Raw genomic sequence first — 11,128 nt, 5'->3', positions numbered from 1 at the left:
TATCCAATACAAGGTTTTATAATAATAATTTTGGTCAATGCCAACTGTTACACCTTAGAATTAGTTTTGCATTCATATATGTATTGATAAATGTTATTTTCACACAGCTTTTGCCGAAACGAACCGAATGCGTGACTATCTCATTAACATATCACGTGCTATTTCTCTACGAATTCTTGGATCTTCGCACGTATGTCCATTATTTAGTGTTTTAAATATTATCTAGGATAGTGAATTTCGCCTGGTTAGTCCTACATAGAACTTGATTTCAAAACTTACCGACGCCATATTGTTTTCTTTTAGAAAACGTGTGAAATGAGACACATACATTATACAATAAAGGTTAACCGAAGCTCCAAGATTAAACTACATGTACATCAAGTAAAATTTCGACTCATTACTTTCATCTGTCCTAATACATTTCCACGATATGCACATAATTTCCGGATTGTCTCATCGTACGGCTTTAAACTATAATGCCTTATCAATTTCTTTTGTTTGGTGTTGCATTTATGGATGTCGTTCCTCGTTTCGAGTCATACGATGTGCCTATTAAGTGATGCATGGTGTCTACACTGTCTGATATCCTTTACAATTACTAATTTTGTTTATTTAGAGTAATGATGTTAAATTGGTGCAATGGTAGAAGAGAAGGAGTGTGTACTCGCTAGTCCAGAGTGGCGGTAGGCGTTCCCTCAATAAAGTACCACCGCACTGCTACGCCCTTGAGCGCCATCTGTTGGTTTAAATTTGCGTCGCTTCGCCTAAAGTGTCCCCGTATAAAACAAAAGTTGGCACGTATAGAGTTCTTAAGTACAGAATTTTAATCAAGAGAAAGCTTATGAAACTTAAATATCGACTTGGACGACAATACATGTATTACATCGGGTACCACGGTGTCGTCAAATTTTATGCAAGTCATATTCCAAACTGAGTATAGATAAACATTATGGACACATTTTGAAGGGTCAAATATTTTGAGCTCAATATTTTGACAGAAAACTGTTACTGCATGACGCGAATATTTCTTCTTCATACCAAGACTTTATTAACTATTTTATCCCGCATTTCCGCAGGAGGTGGTAAACCTTTTATCAACACAATTAAAAGCAAAGGAAACAAAGCTATAAATCCATTGAAGCATTTTATAAGACTAAAATATATAATCCCCGATATATTGTGTTCAAGATTAAAGCATTATGTCTTCATAAGGTTTGGTTTTCATGCGTTAAGGATTAATGTCTTATGTCTTCACAAGGTTGCAAAAAGTTTTCATAAAGAATTATAAATCAAATACAACCTTAAGTGTCTATTAAGACCATATAATGAACTCAACTCTCTCTCTCTCTCTCTCTCTCTCTCTCTCTCTCTCAAATATATATGGTTTAGTAAAACAGAAGGTCCTTAGCATCTTTCTATCTGCGTTTAGACATGTATGCCAAACATAACACGATATTACAGATATTACAAACATCCCAAAACATTTTAATTATCAAGTTTTATGATGGGATTATGATCATATCGATAAACCAACAAAACTACGACATGCTAAGCTACGGTAGCAAGCAGTTCTTCTTAACACCTTCAATGGTATAATGGCACTGTACGTTGTGTGAACTGGTTGGGCATGAATATGCTCCGATTGGTCGATTTCAAGTCTGACTGACGACGGTTCAAAGTAGGTGTGAGGTATAAGGATTGATTTTTGTTTATTTGAGATCAAAGATTGGAGATTGCGAAGTCTGTGGGGAACCTTGTCGGATGAAACGGTATGATGAGGAATTATAACGGGGAATGTACTATTTCTCTAGATCTGGGTGACGTATCGTATCGCGATTGTTTGGTCCCATTCCTAATGTTCGATTTGTAAACTTGTTATTTAGTAAAACACGGAACTATCCACAAGAAAATACTTACTAGTTCTTTATCTAAAATTCATAAACCTTTTCAAATTATTCATTGGAAAGATTTTTAAAACGATAAATGATTTACATATTTGCACTTGAGTTCGTTTGTAGTTTTTTTTTTTTTTTTTTTTTTTTTGTTCTTCTTTCTTTTTAAAATTAAAACATTGTATAAAGTAACATGATGTACTAACTCATATTTGTATCTCAAAAATATTTTGGAATTTGTTTTTTAAACCAAATCCCCAAATTGAAATTCATAATCAGGGGAACATTGAAACATAATCTATTAGGGAGACAAGTGAAAGAAAGTTTTAATTTCATTTACACGGGTGGTCTAATGCGATAGGATTGGAACTCATTATGCACTAAGCGAAAAATTTTGAAACACCGTACAGTGTTGATTCTCAGTGACGTGTGTGGATGGAAAGTCATGGATATTTTACTTGTTTCTATCATGTAGAAAATATAAATTAATTTTATCATTTGATGATGGATACTTCGATTTACGCAGGTTTTAGTGAACATGTCCGATTTAATATTGAAGACCTATCAATATAGTAATGGAATAATTCATTATTAGATGAAGGAACGGACCGGGACTGAAAAGTGTACAGTGAATGTTAAAACGGATAAATAAATTATGTGTGGATGTTTCCATCTGTCATAGATAACCCCTCTCTACAAAATATATGTGAAAACGGATATATTGTATATCATGTGAATCTATCATAGATACCCCCTCCCCAGCAAAAAAAAAATAATGTAAAAACGGATATATTTTTTCCTCTATCATGCATAAATCCGTTATCAGAAAACCCCCCACAAAATATGTGAAAATGGATAGATATATCATGTGAATGTTTTCATCTATCATCTATACCCCCTTTTCGAGAAAAAAAAAACCCACTCCATAATCTGTGAAAACGGATAAATATATTATTAGATACCCCTCTACTCAAAACATAATGAAGAAACAAATCGCATGTGTTGGGAGAGCACAATCTATCCTCTTACTTGTGAAGAAATCAAAAGCGAGGAACACATCATTAGTTCTCTTACGGCTTTTAACAGATAGGACATAATAATTTCTCAAATTTGAAAATCCGAGATAACGGGACTCTCCGTCAAATGAATGAAAAAATGTTTGAATATTTCTCTGAACAACTGCAATTTATTCAAAGCCGTGTTTAATTATAACGAAACCAAATCTAGATTTGGACCCCGATATATATCTTTAAGGACGTTAGCTCCTGCATCAGCTTTTGAGCACAACTGCGCAGGATGCTACAACTAGGTATTTACTGGTTCGATACTGATCCCTTTGGTGCAAACGTATTACATATCTATTACTGAAGCCTATCCAGTTGAAAATTTTTGTGTCAATTCAAATTTTTAAAGGGTTTGGCAGGGACTATATTTTGTTGCAGAAGGATTGATTAATCAAAAAGTTCTAAATCTGATATTACAGTTTCTGTTTCATCCAATATATCTTCTATTTATATACTCTTATATTTGTTTGTAAATTTTATAATTTATGATACGAGTAGATGAGACTTGGAACTAGTTCAAATATTTGTGATTTTTAAATATGGTTGATATATATTTTTTTCCAAAGAGAATACCGATTCTTAAAAAAGTTTAAATTAATATAATCAAAATTTTGTATAAAAATTCAGTATCTTTGCCAATAATTCAAAATTTTTATTTCCAACCCTCACTTTATTTTTATTTCTATTTTAAATTTTAAGTCAGGACCTTGAAAATTATGTGAAATTTTAGTAATTGACATCATTCCTAATATGTCTTTTAAACTCTCAAATTTGAAATCATGATTTTTTTCATATCTCAAGTGCAAAAAGGTCAATATTTATTTCCATTACTAGTATTAAACCTTTTTTATCTGTATTGTTAGAAGACATGATTATGTATCTATTTGATATAGTGATTAATTTATGTTGCGTTGACACCAACAGACAAATCAAGTTTGATTGAATAAATCTTGAGTCAATTTTAAGTGCAAAAGGGTAATGTTTAAGAACAATGTAGCTCAATAGCAAGCATTGCGACCCTAGATTTTCTTTTTAATTTCCCTTCAATGTAAAAATCAAAATTACACTTCCAAAAAAATTGACATTTCTCCAAATTTTAGGCGCGAACTTCTTTAAACAGGGATTTTTTTTGGACTACGATATATATCGTTAAACAGGGATTTAAAAAATAAAATGAACGTCTGAAATAAATCTTAGCGTCTGTTAATCTACCCCCAGAGACGATTTCGCTGCGATCCAAGACATCTGAAAATATTTTTGTCGTTACTGAGTTATAAAAGCCGGTGGATTTTTGTTTAATTTAGTCAGAACAAAGTAATTCTCATTAAGAGAGTCCCACTCATCTTACGTCGAATAAACGAGTCCGAATTGGTCGTTTAGTAAAGGCTGTATGACAAAAGTAAAATTCTATTTTTAGGTGTATGAATATAATACCTTAGACTGAATAAATTTACTTTGTTGGAATCAAATAATTTCTACAGTGTAAGAGTAGCATTACAGTTATTTTGAATCACATACATGTAGATGTATTAAAAAAAAAAAAATAAATAAAAAAAAAAATTCTGAATTATCTTATTCATTCTATTATTTTCATCTTTATTATTGTTATATTTTTTTATTATTATTATTATTTTGAGGACAAGGAAAAAATAGCGGAAAACATTACAGGTACATATACATTACTGTAACATACGTATTAATTCTTTTGATTTCTCCAATAAGAAATATAATTTTTTGAATATAAAATTTTACCGTTTATTGAACAGACTACCATGAGAGATCTCCAATTGCATTCAATCTGTAGCATATACATTTCAGAAAGATATTGATACAGGAAAACAATGTCGTAGATTTAATCTTAAGCACAATGGCAGGGAAATACCCGACGACAATGTAAATCTTAAAACATATTTAAATCTCCGTGAATCGGTTCATTAAAGCGTCCCATATCACAGGTAATCTGTTTCGTGAACTTGGTTACATGAGTAAACTCAGATGACCTTATTGTAATTCGTCTGCGTCCGTTGTCGTGCGTTAACAATTGAATATTTTTAACTTCTTGATAACTACTATTCCAATTCAGCATCTTTGGGACAGGGGGACATCAATTGTAAATTTCAGGAATCTAGCACTCTTAGGGTCTTAGGGGTGGGGCAAAAAGTGTCAAACATTTCACCAATTTGTAATTTTCATGATTCCATTGGTAGGGGCTTTGGTGTTAAGGTGGAGCCAAAATGGTCAGTGATTAAATTGTTAACAATTGAACATTTCAACCTCTTATTGATAACTATCATTCCAATTATTTTCATTTTGGTATGAGGCATATTTGAAACAAAGGTGACATAAATAGTAAATGTCAAAACTCTTGTATTTCTGGGGCTTTAGGGGCGGGGCAAATACTACCAAAAATTGTCCAATTTTCAAAATTCTTCTTCACAACCACACAGGTGTCTAGAAAATTAGATACACAGTTGTGTAGAGAGGAGGACTTCTACCAAACCTGTGAATTTCAGGACCCCAGGGGTAGGGGTTTTGATATTAGGATGGTGCCAAAATGGTCAGTGATTAAAAATGTGTTAATAAAACATTTTTTTAAAGTTCTTAAGAACCATATTTCCAATTCTTTTCAGATCTGTTTTGAAGCATGTTTAAAACGAGAATCCCATAAGTTCTCACTTTCGGGACTCTTGCACCCCTGGGACCTTAGGGGTTGGGCGAAAATGGACACTTTTTCAAAACTCTTCTCTACAACCACATATCTTTTTCTTTTTCTTTTTTTTTTAAAAATATATGCTTAGTGATGTAGAGCAGGACGACCACTACCACAGTTGTAAATTTCATGATCCGAGGGTAGAGGTTCTGACTCCAAGGCGGGGCCAAACTCGCCATATATAGTGTATATGTGTAAATCATCTAGATAAATCTTCTTTAATGCTATTGATACTAATTTGAAACTAAATATATATTTAGAAGGAGTAGGTAGTCCTTTACAAAATTTCTAAACATGATCCTTTGTTTCCAGGGCGGAACTAAAATTATCATAGTGATAATTGTTTTAATCATTTGAAAGAATTATTTAATTTTGCTGATACAGTATAAAAATAAATGCATATCTAGGAAAAGCAGAAAAGGATGAACCAAAATTGTCAATTTCGCCCAGGGTTTTGACTCTAGGAAGGGTATATATTAGTCATAGTGTGTTAATGTTACATATATTATATTAGTCATAGTGTGTTAATGTTACATATATTATGTAAAGCCTTTCATCAGCATAGGCACTTTCAAGGACATTTACGTTTTAAGAACACATTTTGTTTTATACTTTTGCTAAACATTAGAATTTAGCTTAGATATTTGTAAAAGGAATGTTTTGCTAGATATCGTGTCCCTTGGGACTAGTGACATTTTTCATCAATACTCAGAAGCAATTTCAAAATAAGGAACAGACATGGTTTGGAAGCACACGTTTCATTGACTTACATGTAGACTGAAATTCCTAAAAGTGAGAGGTGGCATCCCCTCTCCCCCCATTTTCACAGGCCTGTCCTCCAAACTGTTTATTACACATGAAGAACAGATACTAAATTTCTTTTTATAAACATCTTTCCTTTCTCTTTTTGATAAAAGCCGAATCAACACTTGAGTGTTCCAACCTACCTCTCCAATATGATGGGATTACAGGGGACGAATAGCGTAAGTTACGTGTATTATAATTACAGATCTGTGTCAATGTGATCAATAACGTAAGTTACGTGTATTATAATTACAGATCTGTGTCAATGTGATCAATAGTGTAAGTTACGTGTATTATAAAAACAGATCTGTAACAATGTGATCAATAGCGTAAGTTGCGTGTATTATAATAACAGCTCTGTGTCAATGTGATCAATAGTGTAAGTTACGTGTGTTATGATAACAACTCTGTGTCAATGTGATCAATAGTGTAAGTTACGTGTATTATAATAACAGCTCTGTGTCAATGTGATCAATAGTGTAAGTTACGTGCATTATAATAATTTTAAGAGATCTGCGTCAATAAATGTGACCTTATTTGTTCGCCATCTTTTTGCTCTGGGTTTGTTTTGATGAATTTTTATTTGTCATCTTATAGCGTAGCATTATTTAAGTTATTTTGTCTTCTTTGGGGGAAATCAGACTTTGAGTAATTTAGCTTTGCAGGTACTTTCATGTAGAATGTATTATCTGATTTCCCCCAAAATCTTATGTTGAAGATTTCTTTCGTCATTTGGTATTGTAATAAATGACAAATTTTCAATCTCAATCATTCTTTGTTCAGATTTTTTATGACAGCAAAAACGAGCTACGGTGAGCAGAGTTTGGGTAGTAGAAGCTGACAAACATAACTGTGATCAATATCGGGCGTCATTCTTTGTATAAATTCAAGTCTGTGTTTACTTCATATTTGCTCCTAACATCATCACCATAGACAGTGTAGTGTAGGTAAACGAGAAGACAATATTCTTCAATTTTTCAAAATATTCTACGTGTATTTAGAATTACCGATAATAACATACTATATCAAAGAAAGTTTTATATATTGTATATTTACCGTTTTGATAGGTTTTCCACGGGATGTGGTGTGCAGCAGTGTTGATAGTATCGCTCATAGTGACCGGTGAGTAACGGGTGATATTTTTTGTTCTTAAATGGGGTTCGCACGTAAATTTTGTAGTTTTGTTAATCTTTTTGGGATTTCTGCATTGAAGGAGAAAGAACAACTGGAGTCATAGTGAATGAGCTATCGTGTGTTGCACTTGTCCCTTTTAAACTTAGAATTTCCACATGCTTTATTCACACAGAAAAAATCCCTTGCTATGGCCTTCAACTTGATATTTAGATATATTGAAGACGTTGTATCAATTAACAATAATCATTTTCATTAATATGTCGATTAAATATATCCCAGTGAACTCGAAATAAAGACACCATCGAATCCTCCACATCTGCTTCGTACTATAGTACTTTTTTTGGCAAAGCACTGCAAATATCGGCTAATATGACCGAAAAGGAACAAAACGCGTGCTGGCTATCAATTCAGTGAAATAGCCCGCGCAACTATACACGGGTTGACAAACGACCATGGTAGAATTAGAACAAAAGAATTAGATAAAACTAGTCCAAATCTAATAATACTATGCATCACAGTACTTAGATATTTTATTGAAAATAGATAAATAGTGGCAAAATAACAACTCAACATTTGATTATTGAGAACCCTTTACTTGACAGACATTAAACTTGGTACACTGGTACATCTTCAGGATAAGATGACCCCTATTGATTTTTAGGTCACATGGTCAAAGGTCAAGGGTCAAACTGGGCATAACAATATACTATTCGCTCAATAGTTAGAGAACCCTTTGCTTGACAGACATCAAACTTGGTACACTGGTACATCTTCAGGAGAAGATGACCCCTATTGGCTTTGAGGTCATATTGTCAAAGGTCAATGGTTGAACTGGACATAGTAATATATTGTCTCCTATATTTTAAGAATATTTGATTGATTGACACCAAACTAGGTACACTGGTACAACATAAGGAGTAGATGACCCATATTGATTTTAGGTCACATGGTCAATCCACTCTTGACATAAGAAGATATTGTCTGCTCAGAATTTTTAATTTATGATACTACTATCAATTAAATGATGTGTGTGTATAACCCTTTTCAATTTTGCACCATGGGGGGGGGGGGATATGTGTTTTACAAACATCTCTTGTTGTTAAGAAATATCCATACTTTTTTATTAATACTTAGATATTCATTGAAAGTAAATATTAATGGCAAACTAAAAACTCAATTTTATGACAAACCGGATGATTTCAGCTTCTCCATCGTCAACTTCCCATATTTATGCCTTATCACCTACATATGGTGTTTATGTCCCTCAACTGATTTGATACGCAAGAGCTTGTTCTGCGGGTGCTTAATTTTTAAATCGATGGAGAGTACTGACAAACGGGGTTTCATCAGTCTCGTTTCAGGTCAGCATTTTGCAAATTATATGGTCGTTATAACGATCTAGTTTGCCAATACAACATTGGGTCAAATGCTTTCTGACGTGTCATCCCGTTTGTCATAAAGTAGAAATGTTAGTTTCAATAAAATATCTAAGTAAGAAGCAGATGCGGAAGACTCTGTGATGTGTTATTTTTAGTTCACGTGTCTGTAGATAAATGTAATGGTTGAGATAATATGTTGATCGTGTTACCGTTAAATGTGACTGATGAGATAATATGTTAACGATGTTACCGTTAAATGTGATTGATGAGATAATATGTTAACGGTGTTACCGTTAAATGTGAGTGATGAGATAATATGCTGAAGGTTTTACAGTTAAATGTGATTGATGAGATAATATGTTAATCGTGTTACCGTTAAATGTGATTGATGAGATAAAATGTTAACGGTGTTACCATTAGAGCGAGCCTAGCTACATTTATGATAAGAGGGTCCAGAAAATTTTACCAGGAAGTTCCAGTTCCACTATGTAATCATATAGGGGTCCAATTGAAACTACGGACTAACGTTTATAATTTTACAACTGAAGGTGTATAAAATAGGTAAATGTATTTATCTTCTACCAAGTTCAGGGATTGTGGACTCGGACCTTTAATCCACGTACCTCAATATGCGCCTCTTTCATATACACGTACAGTGTATCAACCCTTTGCCACAAGTTACGTCCCTTGTCCATCATCTTGCGGTGAAAAGATGTTTCCCTATGTTTACAGCTTTGACATTTCTTATTTTTCCACCAATTACAGTCATCTACAATAATGGTCCAGGGTGGGGCAACAATTTTGTATAATAACTTTAATATTCGCAGTTGTAATATTTTACATTTTTTAAAGAATGAAAACTTTGTTATTTACCGATTCATCTTTGGTTTGCCCTGCAAAGGGGGGTAATCCAAATTACTGGTTGATAGGAGTATTATGATATTTGATTTAAAAGACAACGGAAAAAATCTGTATGGTGATAGGTTGGATGCAGATTGTTTAACTTCCCGCTCGTGAATTTCTTACTCATAGGAAGACGTCTATTTGGTAATGAAAATTGCATAATAAAATAAATAAAATCTTCAACAATCTCTATTTACACATGTCATACATGTAAGGTGAAGATAACGAACAGTGATCAATCTCATAATGTAGCATGACAGCTATTCTCCTGAAAGTTAACTGAAATTAATCCCCATATAGCGCTGACTTATTTTCATGGATTGATTGATTGATCAAATATTGTTTAACGCCCCTCTCGAGAATCTTTCACTCATATGGAGACGTCACCACTGCCGGTGAAGGGCTGCAAATTTTAGGCCTATGCTCGGCGCTTACGGCCTTTGAGCTGGGAGGGATCTTTTATCGTGCCACACCTGCTGTGGCACGGAACCTCGGTTTTTGCGGTCTCATCCGAAGGACCGTCCCATTTAATCGCCTCTTACGACAAGCAAGGGGTACTGAGGATCTTTTCTAACCCGGACCCCCACTGGATGACTCATTTTCAAAGAGGAAATTAGCACAGTGTAATATTCAAGTATGCTACATGTTTGACACGCCCCCGTTAAGTTGATCTTGTAAGGATACATTGAGATCAATTCACAAGCATAAAATTAGTTAAAATGGTCATGATCGAAAAAAGTCACGTGACGTACAGGTGAGAGGACGTGAATCTTACCTGCTCCGTATTTTGACAAATATATGTCTTTCCTGAGACGACTTTGTAAATATTTTTGTGTGTGTTGGATTTATAATTCATTATTTGTTCAATCTGTGAATTAACAGTCAAACTTTTGTAAATATGTGCTTATTGCGATGACTTCTTTATTTCTTTGTTTATCTGGATTTTAAAATCACATTGTTACCAGTTATTGGGATCCACCGTGATTTGTGTTCACTTGTGTTCACCTAACAACGATTACGGTGATACAACAGCACTTCTGAAATGGCAAGTGAAAATCAAACTGGTAAGGAACTTCCAGAAACAATGAACAAACCTATTTATATCAAGAATTCAAAAATCCAATCGGATAAAACAAATAAAATCGGTGATTTTGAAATGTATGAAGCTATACAAAAGAAAGTTGGTGACGATATACTTTGTATACAACTGGAGCGCGATCTTTGGAGAGTGTATCTAAAATC

The sequence above is a fragment of the Ostrea edulis genome, chromosome 9, assembly GCF_947568905.1.
Source record: "Ostrea edulis chromosome 9, xbOstEdul1.1, whole genome shotgun sequence".
NCBI classification, from domain to species: domain Eukaryota; kingdom Metazoa; phylum Mollusca; class Bivalvia; order Ostreida; family Ostreidae; genus Ostrea; species Ostrea edulis.
This window is presented reverse-complemented; position numbering follows the sequence as displayed.